Source organism: Ziziphus jujuba, chromosome 3 (assembly GCF_031755915.1).
Source record: "Ziziphus jujuba cultivar Dongzao chromosome 3, ASM3175591v1".
NCBI classification, from domain to species: Eukaryota; Viridiplantae; Streptophyta; class Magnoliopsida; order Rosales; family Rhamnaceae; genus Ziziphus; species Ziziphus jujuba.
The window spans coordinates 28,197,040-28,204,576 of record NC_083381.1 but is presented as its reverse complement, the minus strand read 5'-3'; the positions used below and the strand labels follow the sequence as shown (position 1 = coordinate 28,204,576).

Genomic DNA, 7,537 nt, shown 5'->3' with positions numbered 1-7,537 from the left:
AAATGTGCTTCAAATCGATTATAATTATTATTATTATTATCTTTTTTTTATATATTTTTTTTTCCTAAGCAAAAAAGTGCTTAATTGGCCTTTTTCAAAAGAGAGGTAGATTGGGATAAGTGGAAGAAAAACTACACTGAATGGACAACAAGTGTCCACATGAAGTGTGCAAACCTATCACAAGCTTACACAGGCCAGGAAATTAATCTAGTCACCTCATTTCCTTGTCTTTCTATACTAACAGTCAACACTTCTAAGCTCTTACATTCATTTTTTTTTTTTGGTCAGTACTTAACTAAACATTTGCAAAATTCCACTGTATGTGTACAATTCAAAATTTTTTCTTCCTATTCTTTGTCCTTCAAATTATTTCTTGTTACTTTCAATCAGTTAGCTCAAGTTACTAAGACATTCAGAGAAGCGTTAGTTGATTTGGTTCAATAGAAATATTAAGTTAAAAATGAATAGACTTTCAGGACAGAAAATGAACCTCATTAACTGATTAAGTGGGGAACCAATGATAAGCCCTTCATATTTGAAGGAAGTGACCCACCATGAAATTTTATGGCTATGTCATCTGGGTAAGGCTTTAAAATATCTGGAGTGCAATTCTCACTTAAGTACAGTGTCGATGAAGCCGCATGTGCCTGTAGAACGAAATAAACCCACCATTTTGATCAAAAGTGTAAAAGATGCTAGAAGCAGTATGATAATAAAGTTGCAATAATTTGTATATTCCCTCATAATCCAAATAATAGAGAGTTAAGGCTCAAGTGTATTTAAAATGCAGAAGTTGAGTCAATAATGTGATACTTAAGACAATATTTCCAATAACTAACTTGACGAAAAACTTCTTCATCTTCTTCATTTTTATCTTTAATCAATTCTCCTTCAACATCAAAATCATCTGCCTTGGTCTTTTCTTCTATATCTGTTTGTCTACATAAACTAGCAGCGATCGCCGGCTTTCTTTCATCCATAATAGATCTGACCTAGCTTTTGTACAAAAGTGGTCCAGATATCTAAAAGAGAAAAAGTATGATTCAAAAACTCAACTTAATTTGAGCCTTTAATTCCACCCCATATACCCCCATATATATATATATATATATATATATATATATTTTTTTTTTTTTTTCTTTTTAACCCCCTGAAATGGCTACAAAACTCAACAAAAAGACAGCATAGTAGCAGAAGAAATTTTGTTAACTCAATTGAGCCTTTAATTCCATCCCATATACCCCCATTTTTTTTTTCTTTTTAATATAGCAAAACTCAACAAAAGGACAGCATAACAGTAGTAGAAATTTTTTAGCCCTAAATTATATAATGATTTCGCAACATGCAAAACACAAGCAATACTCCAAAAGCAATGGGAATTAGTTAATTCAATTAAAATATGATGAACTTGTAAACATTCATTTAATGCATCCAACATATTTGCACAAATCTCCATATCAGGTTCCTGCATATAAAATGCAGAGCACTTTAGCACCCCATAGAAACGGCATATCGAAAGAAAATATGATGCAAAGACTGCTCGGAAGGGCAGAAAATAAAATGAAAAAATAACAATTACATTTTGTAATGCTTCCACTAGAGCTGTAACAATATAGTCTGACAACTGCTTTACATAGTTCTCATTGTGACCTTGAGGTTGCCTTTTCTCTATAGCTAATTTTGCTGACCGAAGTAGCTCAGGCATGGCTAGAACCAAAAGATACGTAATTCATACATTAAAAACTTTACTAGTGTTCAATGGCATAAAGGGAGAGGGAAAAAAGTTCTCAAAAAGGAAGATAAGAACATTTAATGTTAAATGTTCGTACTACCTGAAACAACTACTTTTCTAACTTTTTCATGGAAATAAAATTTTAAAAATGGGACTAAAGTAGGAGCAACACGCAAAACACATGAATCCTTCATAAGTATAGTAGAAAAATATTATAACAATCTGCCAAAAACAAACCTGATCAATCCATGGAAAGAATCCATCATTCAACTTGTTAGAAAAGTAACAAAGCATGTTACAAGCTATGTAGCTTTTTCCTCCAAGATACTAGTCTTGATACAAATTGTTTTATCCCCAAGAGTAATAGTTTCCATACTGTAAATAAATAAAATTCTTAGCAAACAACAAAATTTTGTGGAGAGAAAAGTCTTAGCTAATAACTAAACTATTGAAATACATATTTAATACTTAAAATTGAGAATAATCAGATTGTTAGACAAGGAGAGAGAACGAGAGATAATATCAGACAAAAATATATTTGCTAGCACAAATTAAGAAAACCCTGAACCATTTGAAATTTATTTGCAAGGAAAAATAAGAAAGGGTAAACATAATATCTAAGATTGTAGAAGAGAAGGATGTAATGCTGTTTGTTGAAACTAAGTCACCGCGAGGGGTAGAGTAAAGAGGTAAAAGAACGATCAAACATTCTATAGTCATAGTCTTCAATATCATTATCTGAATCAACAGACATAAGGGTTACATTTGGCTTAAGTTAAGCAGATTGAAGCAAGGGTGGCATGGCAACACTTAGGTAAGGGAGGATATCTTGTCCTAAACACTTGCAGAGTCTAGCCAAAGCCTATGTCAATATAGAAGAGTAATTATTGGAAATTTAAGTATGTAATGAAACATACCTATTTTAAATTAAGAAAAAGATATACTTGCAGTATGTAACTTGTGGATGGATCATCCATCTCCATTTGAGATCTTCGCAAATACATCAGCACCTCCATGACCTTGCATAAATTAGCGAACATAAGATATGTTCCCAGTAAAAATAAAACTGTTGTAGGAACCAGAAAATTTCCTAGCAGCAAGTCAATTTTACTGGTTTCATTATTCAAATTTGATTTATCATCTTACAAATGGGTAGAAGACTTCAATCCATTCATAATTGTAAGGGAGGAGGAGAGAAATGGGAAGAATTAGTTTTCTGGGTACAATAATTTTTACATATGAAATAGCATCTAAAATTGATTGGTGTAGTCTTAAAGGACAAGCAGATTAATAGAAAAACGTATTCATCCTTCAATAGCTATTGAGATTCAACTCTAACACTCATTAAGATTTTTATCTTTAAAAAGAAAAAGGGTGCCATGAATATAATGTTATTGTTACCTGCTTAGCATCATCTCTAAATTTCTCCTTTCCGACAGCCATGCCAACAAAACTAATGTAGTCCATGGATTTGGCATGAAGCATGCGATTAAATTTTTCAGTTGCATTCACCATGATATCTTTTAGGTAAGGCATAACTGCATCATAGTACTTTTGGAAATACTCCTAAAATCCACATACTATCAAACAATCAATGACCATAGAATAAGAGAAGACTATAAAATTACCTAAGATGAATCAGCCACCGATGCCAAAGCTGTCAAGGATCGTTCTTGCACCATTTGTTTCCTATTTTGCATGAGACAATACACAAGGTTGAGACTATGAGATGTATTTCAATTCATATGGTAATACCAATGTGCACCAAATTTAATCAATATGAAATATACCTGCAAAAATACAAGCAATTTGCTCACTATCCCATCTAAGTAAGGTGTTAAAATATCTGTACTGCAATTCTCACTGAAGTTCAGCACCACCGAAGATGCATGTACCTATAGAACAAAATAAACCCATCATTTTAAACAAATGAGTAAAAGATGCTAGAAGTAGTATGAAAATAAAAGCTTCAATGATTTGTACATTCCCTCATAATACACATAATAGAAAGTTAAGGCTCAAGTGTATCATAACATGTAGAAGTTGAGTAAATAATGTGATACTTAAGACTATATTTCCAATAACTAACTTGATGAAAAACTTCTTCCTTTTCTTCATTTTCTTCTTTAATTGATTGTACTACTTCAGCATCAAAATCTTCTGCTTTGGCCCTTTCTGCTTTCTTTCCTTTTCTACTTGAACTAACAGTGATCACCTGCTTTATCTTATCCATAATAGATCTGACTTGGCTTTTATCCAACAGTGGTCCAGATATTTGAAAGAGGAAACATAGAGCTAGCACAATGAGCCAGTTTTGAAGATTTCACTAGGAACAGAATATGGAAACGCAAAACAAAAAAGTATCATTCAAAAACTTAATTGAGCCTTTAATTCCACCCCACATACCCTTTTTTTTTTTTTCTTAACATCGTTAGCAATACCCCTTCGTCAAAATTCAACCAAAAGAAATAGCATAACACCAAAAGAATTTTGTCACCCTAAAATATATAATGACTACACAAAATGTAAAAGACAAACAATACTCCAAGAGCAATAAGAATTAGTCAGTTAAATTAAGATATGAAAAACCTGTAAGCATTCATTTAATGCATCCAAAATATTTGTACAGATCTCCGTATCAGTATTAAGTTCCTGCATATAAAATGCAGAGCACTTTAGCACCCATAGGAACAGCAAATCAAAAGAAGATATAATGCACCTGTTTGAAGTGGCAGGAAATAACGCAAAAAATAAAAATTACCTTATGTAATGCTTCAACTAGAACTGTAACAATATAGTCCGACAATTGGTTTACATAGGTCTCATTGTGACCTTAAGATTGCCCTTCTCTATAGCTAATTTTGCTTACCGAAGTAGCACAGGCATGGCTCTAAACGAGAAAGTATATAATTCACTCATTAAAAACTTTACAAGTGTACAATGGTTTAACATGAAAGAAGGATTGAATGTTTTATAAAGGAAGAAGAAAGATAAGTACTTCTATTGTAAAATGTTCATACTACCTAAAACAGCTGCTTTTCTAACCTCTTCACGGAAATAAAATTTTAGAAGTGGGACTAAAGTAGAAGCAACCTGCAAAACAAATGAAAATCCTTCATAAGTATCAAACAATCAAAACTAGTAGAAAAATATTAAAAAAATCTACCAAGAAAAAACATGATCTATCCATGGGAAGAATACTTGCTTCAACTCATCAGCAAAGCAACAAAGCATGGTACAATCCATAACTTTTTCCTCCACGACACTAGTCTTGATACCTACTCGTTATCTCAAAGAGATATTGTTTCCATACTGTAACAACAAATTTTTAGCAAATAACATGCTCTTGCAGAATGAAAATTCTTAGACAATAATTAAGCTATTGAAGTACATATTTAATATTTAATAAGTGGGAATAATCTGCTTGCTAGAGAGAAAGTATAAAATAATATTGGGCAAAAATACATTTGCTAGCACAAATTGAAAAACACTAAATTAGTTGAAATTTATTTGTAATGGAAAAGGACGGGTAGACAAAATATGTGAGATTATAGAAGAGCAGGATGTAATGCTGTTTATTGGAAGTAAGTCATCAGTAGCGGAAGAGTAAAATGGTAAAAGAAAGTTCACACTTTTCATCCTCGAAGTCTTCAATATAATTATTGAAATCTACAGACATAATGGTTACATTTGGCTTAAGTTAAACAGATTGAAGCAAGGGCGGCATGATAATGCTCATGTAAGGGAGGAAATCTTGTCCTAAACATTTGCAGAGCCTAGCCAAAGCCTATGTCAATATAGAAGAGTAATTATTAAAAATTCAAGTATGTAATGAAATATACCTATTTTAAATTAAGAAAAAGACATACTTGTAGCATGTAACTTGTGGATGGATCATCCATCTCCATTTCAGATCCTTGTAAAGGAATCAGCACCTCCATGACCTTGCATAAATTACTAAACATAAGATATGTTCCCATAAAAGAAGGAAAAGAAAAAAAGAAAAAAAAAAGAAAGCAGTTGCAAGAACTAGAAAATCTCCTGTCAGCGAGTCAATTTTAATGGTTTCATTGTTCAAATATGATTTATCATCTTACAAATGGGTAAAAGACTTCAGTTCATTTATAATTTCAAGGGAGGAGGAGAGAAATGGGGAGAACTAATTTTCTGGGTAAAATAATTTATACATATGAAATAACATTCAAAATGGATTGATGTGGTCTAAAAGGACAAGCAGATTAACAGAAAAATGTGTTCATCCTTCAATGGGCATTGAGATTCAACTCAAATACTCATAAGATTTTTATTTTTCAAAAAAAAAAAAAAAAACACAAAAACAAAAAACAAAAACAAAAAAGCATCATGAATATAATGGTATTTTACCTGCTTAACATCATCTCTAAATTTCTCCTTACTGACAACCATGCCAAAAAAACTAATGCACACCGTGGATATAGCACGAAGCATGAGATTAGATTTTTCTGTTGCATTCACCAAGATAGCTTTCAGGTAAGGCATAACTGCATCATAGTATTTTTGGAAATGCTCCTAGAAATCCACATCCTATCAGATTTAGCAATCCAAAGCAAAGAATAAACAACCATAGAATGAGAGAAGACTATAAAATTACTTGAGATAAATCAGCCACTAATGCCAAAGCTTTGAAGGCTCCTTCTTGCACAATTTGATTCTCATTCTGCACCAGAAATATATGAAGGCGAGACAATATGAGATATATTTCATTTCATACGGTCATATTGATGGATGCAAAATTTAATGAGTATGAAACTGATATCCATAAATATCTGCAGAAGTACAAGCAATTCTCCCACTATCCCATCTAAGCATGGCATTGAAATATCTGGAGTGCAATTTTCACTGAGGCTTAGCACTGATGAATGTGGTTGTAAAACGAAGTTAGTCCACCGTTTTGATCAATTGAGTAAAAGATGCAAGAAGTAGTATAACAATATCACTTCAATAATTTGTTACTCTTCCATAATCCAAACAATTAAGCATTAAGGCTCCAGTGTATTATAACATGCAGAAATTGAGTCATTGGTAAATGACGTAACTTGTATACAATAATTAAGTCATTGGTAAAGAAGTGAGAAACTTATTTATCAATTCATAGCTCTTCTATGTGTACCATAACAAACACCTGATATGGCTATTTACACCTCACTACAGGAGAAATGCTTGTTCCTGGACCTGAATTAGAGCTGTGATTCATTTCCTCATGAATGAATGACATGCAAACATCAAATGGGTGCTCATAAAGTGATCTATCAACCATCATAGCTGCGAGTGGGTGATCATCAAGTGCTGTAATATCCATCACAGTTTTGTTTCTTCCCCATAAGTCGTCCTCTTCTCCCAACTGCTGCCCCCCCCCCCTCCCCCCCATTCATGTCACGCTCCATCTATGTGAAAAACAATACATTGATAAAGTTATGTGCATCACAGCTTCAACTTCAGACAAAATTAAAGCAAAATTGCTGCATGTATATTTATAACCTCTAAGAACTTCAACTTCAATGCCACAGTTAACTTCCCAACAAGGAAACAATCACAAGTACTTAAGAAACATCAAAGAAGGAGGAAAAACTAATATAATTACCTCGTCTTTGGCCAATAGGAAAGTTCTGATTTGTCTGAGATGCGTTATAGATAAGATGGCATTTGGAGTTACATAGGAAAGGCAAACACCAGGTGGAGCAGTGCTTCTTCCCTGTTGATTCTGTTGATATTGTTCGTGCACATTTTCTCCCATTGCTCCCTGTTGATCTTGTTGATATTGTTGAA

The 7,537-nt window shown here is 32.8% G+C and overlaps 1 pseudogene; it reads right to left on the bottom strand.

The window, feature by feature from the left end:
• Positions 1 to 574: 574 nt before the first annotated feature.
• LOC125418280 (uncharacterized) lies at positions 575 to 7,070 on the bottom strand (annotated as a pseudogene).
• Positions 7,071 to 7,537: the final 467 nt, after the last annotated feature.